We start from the raw sequence: 12,899 nt of genomic DNA on the forward strand, positions 1-12,899 counted from the left end.
ACTAATGGATATACCATATTAGCAAAGAAGTAAAAATATGAGATATAAGATAAATACATAGAAATTTGGGGAGGGGACACCAAAAATTGTGGGAATCAGGAAAAACCTCCTGAATAATGTGCCATGGGCTGAACCTCAAAAGGAACTGGAGGCTCTAAGCCAGGGGTCGGCAACCTTTTTGGCCGTGAGAGTCATAAACACCACATTTTTTAAAATGTAATTTCGTGAGAGCCGTACAGTGCTCACAGTGCGCGCTCCTGTAACAGTGAGCGCTCCTGTAACAGCGCCTGAAAAAAAATTTGACTTTATGGCTCCTGCAGAAAGAGCCATATCTGTCCCTCAAAAGAGCCAGATATGGCTGGAGAGCCAAACGTTTCTGATCCCTGCTCTAAGCTGTGGAAGTGAGGAGGAAAAGCCTACTGCAAAAGCACACCAAAAAGTTGGAACGTCTAAGGAGAGCTGTAAAGGGGCCAGTTTGAGTTAAATATAGAGGCTAGAGAGAATATAATGTGTAATTAACCTGAAAAGGTAGATTTGAGCTAAATTCTATTGATTTTAAATCTCAATCAAGAGGACTTTATATTTTGTCTTAAAAACAATGGGGAACCAGTGAATCATCTTGGAAGTGAAATGTCTTTACTCCTTATTTTTAACTTTTTAAATCTTTACCTTCAGGCTGAAAATACATACTAAATATTGGTTCTGAGACAGAAGAATGATAAGGGCTAGGCATTTGGGATTAAGTAACTTGCCCAGGGTCATAGAGCTAGGAAGTATCTGAGGCCTTTGAGGCTAGGACCTCCTGTCTCTAGGCATGGCTCTCTATCCATTGAGCCACCTAGCTTCCCTCATTCCATCACTTTAATATATGTTCTCCTGAAGCAAGTACCACGCCATCATTTTAGAAATAATCAGGGAAAAAAGCAGTGTCAATGAACACATATTAGAAGCCTATGGAAATGCTCCAGGTGAATAATGATGAAGGCTTGAAGAAAGGAGTTGACTGTGTGTAAATAGAATGAAACCCATGTGAGGCATGTTGAGAAAGCATATTTGACAAGGCTTGGCAGTTGTTTGTATACAGGAAAAGAGTGAGATTGAAGAGCTCAAGATGACTTCTTGGTTATGAACCTGAGTCACTAGAAGAATGGAGGTACCCTCAAAAGATTTTTGAAGAAGAGTAGTTTTAAGGGGGGGAAATTAGTTCTGTTTTAAGCTTATTGGGTTTGAGAAGCATATAAGACATCTAAAGAGAAATATTAAGCAGCAATTGGTTATGTGAGACAGGAACTCAAGAGAGAGATGAGGTCTATATTTGTAGGTTTGGGAATCATTATCACCAAAATGACATTTATGGGAAAGGATGAGATGACTAAGTGATTATAGAGAAAGAAGAAAAGACTGAAGATAGAGTCAAGGTTTTGTCTCACTCATTTCTCAAGATAATGAACTTATAGGAGATGTAGCAGAGCAATGTCAGAAAAGCTCAAGAAGGAAGGAGAATCCAGGAGGAGACAATGATCAACAGTGCTCAAAGATAGTTAGAATAGAGACTGATTTCATTGGCACGAGGGAATCCCCAGTAAGCACAAGAGTGAGTTAGCAACATTATTGAAACTTAGAGTCCTAGACAATTACCTAGACATCACTGAGATGTTAAGTGACTTGCATAGGGTCATAAAGCTAGAATTTTTTTTAAAAAAGAGGACTTAAACTGATGGCTTCTAGGCCATCTCTCTATGTGCCACACTCTCTCTGTCAAAAGAATGCATTAAAGCAAAGCATTTTAGTAGAAAAGTCATTAAAGGGGAAAGGGAATAAGAACCATATTTGGGGGGCTGTCCTAGAATTGTATGCCACCCTTTTTTGCACATCATGCAAGTCTAAAAATGAAACCATTTAAATATCATGAAATAGATTCTAAGCCCAAGTGAGAAATTACCTGAGAATTTGCCTGGAATTAATTGGAAATTAAGATCATTGTCCTTAGTTATTTGGCCCTAAATAATTGGGATTAAACAGTCTAATTTTCCTAGATTATTATTCATAAATCAAAAATAAATCACACAACTTTAACTTTTTAATTTTGGTTTGCTTAATAGAACAATGCTTTTTATAATAATAATAATATACAAAACAACATATCTTACTACTCTGTTTTCATTAAAGACTTTTGAAAGCCTGACACCTTTCCATCTTTTTTGTTTCTTTCTGAGTAGATATCCTCTCTACTAGCTCAAATTACTATCTCGCTAACAACTCTAGGTAACCCTCCTGAATTGCTTGATTGATCATTACTTGATTGCCACCATTCAGAGGACAGCTTTCTTGAAATTAATGGGTGAAAAATCTAATGCTTATAGAATTCTGCTTCTCAATAGTAGAGATGGCCAAAATCACCTTACTTTAATGTTTTGGCCTTCACACAACAGTTATTCTTCTGGAAAGAATTATGATAGTACTTGCTAAAAGGCTCTGCAATCATGGGGCCAAGTCTTGCTTACATAATGCAAAAATGAAAATGCTCAATTTGAAATCATAGGCCCTGTGTTCAGATGCAGCTCCCTCACTTCATACCTGTACAATCTCAGCCTAGACACACTACTAATCAGAGCCTCAGTTTTCTTATTTGTAAAATGATGGGGTTAGCCTTGATGGCCTCTAGGCTTCTTTCTGGCTCCATTTGGTCCATACTGATTAGGGAACTAGCCAGGTTCTGTGTTTCTGTTTCATGAGAAGTTGTCCTTCATGGTTTTCTCCTAAATCACAGAGAAATAATCCTCACCTGCCTTCAAAGCACAGCCCTAACCACTATTCCACCTCTAGAGATTACTAACTGTTTATTCTATCATTTATTAGCACTTTTTCTTGAAGTTACTTTGTATATTTTTGCATATTTTTTTGTTACTTGTGTACATCATATCCTTGCAGAAAAATACAAACTCACTGAGGTCAGGGATACTTTGTTGTGTGTATGGGTGTCTGTGTACCTATGTCTTTGATTATACTTCCAATTCCTAGAGAAGTGAATTGCACAAAATGTTCATTAAATTTAATAGGAACTTTCATTTCTCCCTAATCTTGCCCGAAAGTATCTGCTTTGGGTTTTGACAGGCTTAGTGACTCCATACCCCTCCATGATACTTTAAGCTCATTAAAAACTTGATATGAATGATAAATATGACACATTTTTAGGTCTCAGAATATTTTTCTCTAATAATAAAAGAACTTTCCATGATAAAATGAAATAGGAATCCAGAAAATCTTGAATACTTCAAAATACATAAAGTAAATGAAAATCCTAAACTTTCCTATTCTACTGAGAAATTTAAAATAAGACAATTTCTGTCTTAAAAATTCTCTTTTGTATTGATGACTTTTCTCTTTTATTTTTCCACTTGCAAATATAACATTTATCTTCAATTTCAGAAATTAAAATAAAATATTTATATTTTAGTAGAAGTAGTAAAATATTGCTATTCATACTCAAGCAAATGTTACCAAATCCTCTATAGCTGACTCATACTATACTCTACAAGGGAGGATCAATATTGAAATGTATTTTGGAGTCAGCTCCATGATTTCATGCTATAACTTCTATTTCTCACCACAAGTTCAATTAACCATGCAGCTCAAGCCTGTCAGTTCTTGTCTATGATGTGTTTTCCCAAATGACCACTCTTTCCTTTAATTGCTTTGTCTTTCTGTGGTCAACAAGCCCAGGTCAGTCATCATCTCACTGCTACTCTTCAGGGTCCTCTAATTTAAAATACTTTTCGGGTTGTACTTGATAAGTGTCCTATATGCCCTTTATCTGGATATCCCTATTAAGGATAACATTGAGAGCAATGTTATTGAAAATACTTTTGTACTAATAAGTAACTGAGCATTTTCCCCAAAGTAAAAGTGTATATTGATTTTCATTATCTTCTAGTACCTAGCTTGAATGAACTGTTGAACTGGATTCCAAATTAGTTTCTAGAGGCTTTATCAGAAGCTACACTCAGGTACTCATTTACCTATGGAGGACTGTACTAAGGGTCAACAAAACTGGATTTTGAATCCTACCTCTTATACTTAGAAGCTTTGTGACGGTCGCCAAGTCATTTAAGTGCTCTTTGACTAGTTTCTTGGTAGGGACAGTGCTGATAATGATACTACTTACCTCTGAGAATTGTGGTAAGGATCAAATAAGAGCTTCTAAAACTTTAAAATATTATATAAATGAAAGCTTTATCATAGGATAATTGTTCTTAAATGAAGGTTATATATCTTCCCTAAGCATGACTTCTGCCAGTCCAGCCTTAATATCAGAATTGAAAGGTCTTATTTAAGGAACATTTAAAACAATAGATTTTAATGATTCCATTTTATAAAAGAAATAAGTCCCCGAGAATTAAAGTGAGGCAGGTAGCAAGTAGGAGAGCTGGGATTTAAACCAAAGCCCAAAGTGCTTTCTTTTTTTCCTTCATTTTTTCAATTAATTTTTAAAAAGATGTTGTCAATATAATTTTTTCAGAGTTAATTTGTTTATTTATTTAATTAATTAATTTAGAATATCTTTCCATGGTTACATGATTGATATTCTTTCCCTCTTCTCCTCACACCCTCCTCCCATAGCCAATGATCAATTTCACTTGGTTTTACATGGTTAATTGATCAAGACCTATTTCCATATTATTAATATTTGCAATAAAGAGATCATTTAGAGCCTATATCCCCAATAAGACCCCATCAAACCATGTGATCAAGCAGTTGTTTTTCTTCTGTATTTCTACTCCCACAGTTCTTTCTCTGGATATGGATAGGGTTCTTTCACATAAGTCCCTCAGAATTTTCCTGGATCATTACATTGCTGCTAGTAAAGTCCATTACATTCGATTATGCCATAGTATATCTGTCTCTGTCTATAATGTTCTCCTGGTTCTGCACCTTTCACTCTGAATTAATTCCTGGAGGTCATTCCAGTTCACATGGAATTCCTGCAGTTCATTATTCCTTTTAGCACAGTAGTATTACATCACTAATAGATACCACAGTTTGTTCAGTCATTCCCCAAACAAAGGGCGACCACTCATTTTCCAATTTTTTGCCACCAGAAAGAGTGTGGCTATGAGGCCTTATTATCTCTTTGGGGTATAAACCCAGTAGTGGTAAGGCTGGATCAAAGGGTAGGCACTCCTTTAAAGCCCTTTGGGCATAGTTCCAAATTGCCATGCAGAATGGTTGGATCAATTCACAACTCCATCAGTAATGCATTAATGTCCCACATCCCCTCAAGCATTTATTACTTTCCTTTGCTGTAATATTAGCCAATCTGCTAGGTGTGAGGTGGTACCTTAGAGCTGTTTTGATTTGCAATTCTCTTATTATAAGAGATTTAGAAGACTATTTCATGTGCTCATTGATATTTTTGATTTCTTTATCTAAAAATTGCCTATTTAAGTCTTTGCCCATTTACCAATTTGGGAATGGCTTGATTTTTTTGTACAATTGATTTAGCTCCTTGTATATTTGAATAATGAGACCTTTGTCAGAGGTTTTGTTATAAATATTTTCTCCAATTTTTTTGCTACCCTTCTAATTTTGGTTGAATTTGTTTTGTTTGTACAAAACCTTTTAATTTAATGTAATTAAAATCATTCATTTGACATTTTGTAATAGTCTCTATTTCTTGTTTGGTCTTAAAATCTTTCCTTTCCCATAGATCTGATAGGTATACTGTTCTATGTTCACCTAATTTACTTACAGTTTCCTTCTTTATATTCAAGTCATTCACCCATTCTGAATTTATCTTGGTGTAGGGTGTGAGATGTTGATCTAAACCTAATCTCTCCCATATTGTTTTCCAATTTTCCCAGCAGTTTTTGTCAAATAGTGTATTTTTGTCCCAAAAGTTGGGCTCTTTGGGTTTATCATACACTGTCTTGCCTTACCCCAAGTCTATTGCACTGATACTCCCTTCTGTCCCTTAGGTAGAACCATATTGTTTTGATGACTGCTGCTTTATAGTATAGTTTAGTATTTGGTACTGCTAGGCCACCTTCCTTCACGTTTTTTTCATTATTTCCCTTGATATTCTTGATCATTTGTTCTTCCAAATGAACTTTATTATAGTTTTTTTTTTAATTCAGTAAAAAAAGTTTTTTGGTAGTTTAATAGGTATGGCACTAAATGAGTAAATTAATTTGGGTAGAATGATAATTTTTATTATGTTAGCTTGTCCTAACCATGAGCAATCAATGTTTTTCCAATTGTTTACATCTAGTTTCAATTGTTTGGAAAGTGTTTTGTAGTTGTATTTGTATTAATCCTGTGTTTGTTTTGGTAGATAGATTCCTAAGTATTTTATGTTGTCTAGGGAGGTTTAAATGGTGTTTCTTTTTCTAACTCTTGCTGCTGTGATATGTTGGAAATATATAGAAATGCTGATGATTTATGTGTTTTTATTTTGTATCCCGCAAATTTGCTAAAGTTGTCGATTATTTCTACTAGCTTTTTAGTTGATTCTCTAGGATTTTTTTTAAATTTTAAACCCTTAACTTCTGTGTATTGACTTATAGGTGGAAGATTGGTAAGGGTGGGCAATGGGGGTCAAGTGACTTGCCCAGGGTCACACAGCTGGGAAGTGTCTGAGGCCGGGTTTTAACCTAGGACCTCCTGTCTCTAGGCCTGGCTCTCAATCCACTGAGCTACCCAGCTGCCCCAGATTCTCTAGGATTTTTAAGTAGACCATCACATCATCTGCAAAGACTAAGGTCTCATTGCCTATTTTAATAATTTCAATTTCTTTTTCTTCTCTAATTGCTACTGCTTGTGTTTCTAGTACAAGGATAAATAATAGAGGTGATAATGGGCATCCTTATTTCACACCTGATCTTATTGGAGGCTTCTAATTCATCCCCATTGTATGTAATGCTTGTTGATGGTTTTAGATATATACTTTTTATTATTTTTAGGAAAGGTCCTTCTATTCCTATACTTTATAGTGTTTTCAATAGGAATGGATGTTGTATTTTGTCAAAGGCTTTTTCAGCATCTATTGAGATAATCATGTGATTTTGTTTATTAGCTTGTTGATATAGTCAATTATGTGGATGGTTTTCCTAATGTTGAACCATCCTTGCATTCCTGGTATAAATCCCACCTGATCATGGTGGATAACCCTCTTGATCACTTGCTGGAGTCTTTTTGCTAGTATTCTATTTAAGATTTTTGCATCTATGTTCATTAGAGAAATTGGGCTGTAGTTTTCTTTCTCTGTTTTTGATCTACCTGGCTTTGGAATCAGTACCATGTTTGTGTCATAAAAGGAATTTGGTAGGACTCCTTCTTTGCTTATTATATCAAATAATTTTTATATTATTGGGATTAATTGTTCTTTGAATGTTTGATAGAATTCACTTGTGAATTCATTTGGTCCTGGCAATTTTTTCTTAGGGAATTCTTTGATGGCTTTTTCATTTTTTTTTCTAATATTGGATTATTTAAGTATTCTATTTCTTCTGCTGTTAATCTAGGCAATTTATATTTTTGTAAATATTCATCCATATCCCCTGTATTGTTATTATATTGCCACATAATTGGGCAAAATAATTTTTAATGATTGCCTTAATTTCCTCTTCATTAGAGGTGAGGTCTCACTTTTCATCTTTGATACTGTTAATTTGGTTTTCTTCTTTCCTTTTTTTTATTAGATTGACTACTACTTTGTATATTTTACCTGTTTTTTCAAACCAGCTTCTAGTCTTACTTATTAATTCAGTAGTTCTTTCACTTTTGATTTTATTAGTTTCTCCTTTGATTTTTAGTATTTCTAATTTAGTTTTAATCTGAGGATTTTTAATTTGTTCATTTTCTAGTTTTTTTAAGTTGCATGCCCAATTCATTAACCTCTGACCTCCTTAATTTGCTAATACATGCACTCAGTAATATAAATTCCCCCCTTAGAACTGCTTTGGCTGCATCCCATAGGTTTGGGTAAGAAGTCTCATCATTGTCATTGTCTTCAATGAAATTATTAATTGTTTCTATGATTTTTTCTTTCACTAAATTATTTTGGAGAATCATATTATTTAATTTCCAATTAGTTTTTGGTTTGCCTCTCCATGTATTCTTACTAATAACTATTTTTATTGTATTATGATCTGATAAGGTTACATTTATTATTTATGCTTTTTTGCATTTTTTTACCATGTTTCTATGCCTCAGTACACAGTCTATCTTTGTGAATGGTCCATGTGCTGCCGAAAAGAAGGTGTATTTGTTTTTGTCCCTATTTACTTTTCTTCACCTATATATTAACTCTAATTTTTCTAGGATTTCATTCACTTCTCTTATATGTTTCTTATTTATTTTTTGGTTTGATTTATCTAGATATGATAGGGGAAGTTTGAGGTCACCCACTAGTATAGCTTTGCTATCTATTTCATCCTTGAGCTCCACTAGCTTCTCCTTTAGAAATATGGATGCTATACTATTTGGTGCATACATGTTGAGTACTGATATTTCTTCATTGTTTATACTGCCTTTTATCAGGATATAATTACCTTCCCTATCTTTTAACCAGATCTATTTTTACTTTGGCTTTGTCAGAGATCATGATGGCAAACCCTGCCTTCTTTTTCTCAATTGAAGCCTAATATATTTTTCTCTATCCTTTCCTTTTTTCTCTTATGTATGTCTTCCTGTCTCATGTGTGTTTCTTGTAGACAATATATGGTAAGATTTTGGTTTCTAATCCACTCTGCTATTTGCTTCCATTTTATGGGTGAGTTCATCCCGTTCACATTCAGAATTATAATTTTCAACTGTGTATTCCCAGACATTTTGATTCTTTCTCCTGGTTCTCTCCTTTCTTCTTTCCCTAATTGCTTCTATACCAGTATTTTGTTTTTAATCAGTTCCCCTGATTCCCTCCCTTATTGTTCTTCCCTTTCTCCTCTCCTCTTTCTTATTCCTCTCTTATTCTTCTTTAGGGTCTTTTTAAGCTACCCCCCTCCCTGCCCTCTCCCTCCTTAGTGTTTCGTCCCTCTCCACCAGTCCTTTTGTTACCCTTCTACTTCTCTATAGGGCACGAACCAATTCTCTGCTCTAGTGGTTGTAATTGTTCTTCCCTCTTTAAGTTAATTTCAGTGCACCTAAGTATTAAGTATTTCCTCTCTCTAACCTCTTTACCCTTAGAGTGTATTGATCTTCTCTTCTGTTCGCCCCACGCACTTCTTTAAGGAATATAAATTTACTCCATTTTGTCTGTTTTCCTATTTTTCTTAATAGTATCTCCTTTTTCTCTTCTAGTTTTATATTTATTCATACATACATATATATATATATATATACACATATGTACATATATATCTTGACATTTTATCCTATACAGTTTGTCATTATTCCCTCTAAGTAAACTTCTTCTAGTTACCCTGTTGGTAATAGCAATTTTTAATATTTACCAATATCTTCTTTTCTTCTAGGGATATGAATTGATTAAACTTATTTGTTCCCTGAAAGAAAAGTTACCTTTTTGGTCTTCCTTCTCTTTCTGCTCTGATTTTCTTTGTAGATGTTCTTTTGCCTTTGCTTCATTTTAGAGCTGGTCAATTTTAGCTTTTAGGACTTTATTTTCTTGTTTTAGTTCATGTATTTCCTTTTTCAAATTGTCTTCGGCCTCTCTTGATTGCTTTTTGAGTTCCTGAATTTCTTGAGTTAATTGAATTTCGAGAACTTCCAAAGCCTGTTTCCAATTCACCAAAGCTTCCTCCTCTTCTTCTATTTCATTTTCTATTTTTTCGCTTCCTAGAAAGAAGCTGTCAATTGTCATTTCTTTTCTCTTTTTCTGTTGTTTATTCATATTTTTTCCTTCTCTGTTCTGCTAATTTAATCAGATGTAATTAATGATCTTTGATGAAAGATCTTCCCCCAGCTGGCAATGGAGGTTTGTATTTAGGTTCTCTCCAGTCTATGGGGGAGGGAGGTGGAGTTTCCCTGCCCTCTGAAGACTTTTTATATGACCAATTGCTGAGATTATTTCTGAATTAGTCTGTATTGCTTAATGTGCCCTGAGGCTAAGACCTTAAGAAAAAAAAAGTGGGGGGGACAAGTTGGAGTGTTTTCCCTGAGTGTGATAAAGTCCGTAGGTCTGAAATTTTGCTCCATCTAAGCTGCCATCTTCAGAGAGCTTTTGCTGTGTTTCTTTGGCTTTCTCCTCTAGCCACCTCCCCAGTGTTTATGTTCAACTCCCCAAGTATGGCTCTAGCAAGGCCCTCTCTCCTGCCTGGTGTACCCGCCTGCCTGGAGATTTAGATTTTTGTCATTTTGAGGAACTTTATATCAGTCAGTGGTAAGGAGAAGAAGACCTTTGCTTTTACTCTGTGGCCATCTTATCCTAGAAGTCCTCAATATAATTTTAAAAAATTGTTTTCTCATACTTTGTGATCCATGTTTTTTCTCTCCTTCTCATCCTTCCACACTCCCCAATCTGGCAAGTGATATAATGTAGTTTGTAAATGTGTTATTATACAATACACATTTTATGTTTGTCATGTTGTGAAACAAGATATATATTTATTACAGTGGAGAAAAATTCATGTTGGAAATAAACTGAAGAATTGTATGATTCAATCTTCATTCAGCCTCCTATAGTTCCTTCTCTGGAATTTTCTATCATGAATTCATTGCAGTTGTCCAAGATCCTTGCCTAAGATAATAGTTAAAATATTCACAGTCAATCATTATACATTATTGGTGTTAATGTTTACTGTGTTCTCTTGGTTCTGATCACTTTGATTTGAATTGATTTGAACCAATTCATATGTCTTTCCAGGTTTTTGTGATCATCTTATTTGTCCTTTGTTGTTAATGTAAAAGAAATATAAATACCTCTAAACAATTTAGCTAAACTGACATTTGTTGTTAAAATCATAAAATCATAAGGCACATTCATGGTGGCCTAGGACCCAGAAACAAGAAAATGTCTATTTTATATCCTTTATGCAAGAGCTTCAGATTACACAAACTTCACCCATAAAGTGGATGTGCTGGTTAGTTAAGTATTTCTTCTCAGGGGAAAAAAAACATTTCCCGTCCTAGAAATTTTCTTCCCTCCAGGAAATAGTTTCTTTTTATCTTCTCATGGGAAGATATTATGTAGCCTTTGCCCCATTTAATATTACATATTAAATAAATTATATATTATACATATATGTCAAACAGCCAATATTATTCCATACTTCAAAACCAACTGACATATCATAAATCTGGACATATTCCAGGAAAATTAAGGCAAGTGTAAAACTCACCATGGCAAAGGTATTATACAAGACACTTCAAGGGATTTTCCTTTATTTTTTACTCACAATGATTATTGATTAAAATTTTTCATACACAATTTTCAGTCAATCAATGACTGGGATTATTCTTTATTTTTTTAGTATTAATTTAATTTTGAAATTTTCCCATAGTTACATATTTCATGTTCTTTCCCTCTCCCCCAACCCCCCAATCCCCTGTAGTTGACTCACAATTCCACTGGGTTTTACATGTATTATTGATTAAGACCTAATTCCCTCTTATTGTTGATAGTTGCATTGGGGTGGTAGTTTCGAGTCTACATCCCCAATCATGCCTGTCTCAACACGTGTTCAACCAGTTGATTTTCTTCTGTTTCCACTCCTGTAGTTCTTCTTCTGAATGTGGGTAGCATTCTTTACCATAAATCCCTCAGAACTGTCCTGTGTCATTGCATTGCTGCTAGTACAGAAGACCATTACATTCGATTTTACCACAGTGTATCAGTCTCTGTGTATAATATTCTTCTGGATCTGGTCCTTTCACTCTGCATGAATTCCTGGAGGTCTTTCCAGTTCACATGGGATTCTTCCAGTTTATTATTCCTTTTAGCACAAAAGTATTCCATCACCATCATGATCAGGTGGGATTTATACCAGGAATGCAAAGATGGTTCAACATTAGGAAAATCATCCACATAATTGACCATATCAACAAGCAAACAAACAAAAAAACATATGATTATCTCAATAGATGCTGAAAAAGCTTTTGACAAAATACAACATCCACTCCTACTGAAAACACTAGAAAGTATAGGAATAAAAGGGCCTTTCCTAAAATTAATAAATGGTATATATCTAAAACAATCAACAAACATCATCTGCAACAGGGATAATTTAGAAGCATTCTCAATAGCATCAGGCATGAAACAAGGATGCCCATTATCACCTCTATTATTTAACATTGTACTAGGAACACTAGCAGTAGCAATTAGAGAAGAAAAAGAAATTGAAGGTAGACTAAGCTATCACTCTTTGCAGATGATATGATGGTCTACTTAAAAAATCCTAGAGAATCAACTAAAAAGCTAGTGGAAATAATCAACAACTTTAGCAAATTTGCAGGATACAAAATAAATGCACATAAATCATCAGCATTTCTATATATTTCCAACACAGTGCAGAAGCAAGAGTTAGAGAGAGAAATTCCATTTAAAATCACCCTAGACAATATAAAATACTTAGGAATCTATCTACCAAAACAAACACAGCAATTATATGAACACAACTACAAAACCCTTTCCACACAATTAAAACAGGGATTATTCTTTGCAACTTATCACTACATATTGATTATCTAATAAGACTGTAGTCAGAGAATATAGTTTTGCAGAGGCATTAAACAATGAATACATACTGAAGTTTCTTAGAATTATCTTTTACTTAGCACAATAGTATTACATTATAGTCATATATCACTTGTTCAGCCATTCTCCAATTGATGGATATCTCTTCAATTTCCAGTTCTTTGACACCACAAAAAGAGCTGTTATAAATATTTCTTACAAGTAGCTCCTTCCCTTGCCCCCATCTTTAATATCTTTAGAACACAAACTT

Source organism: Gracilinanus agilis, chromosome 1 (genome assembly GCF_016433145.1).
Source record: "Gracilinanus agilis isolate LMUSP501 chromosome 1, AgileGrace, whole genome shotgun sequence".
In the NCBI taxonomy this organism is placed as follows: Eukaryota; Metazoa; Chordata; class Mammalia; order Didelphimorphia; family Didelphidae; genus Gracilinanus; species Gracilinanus agilis.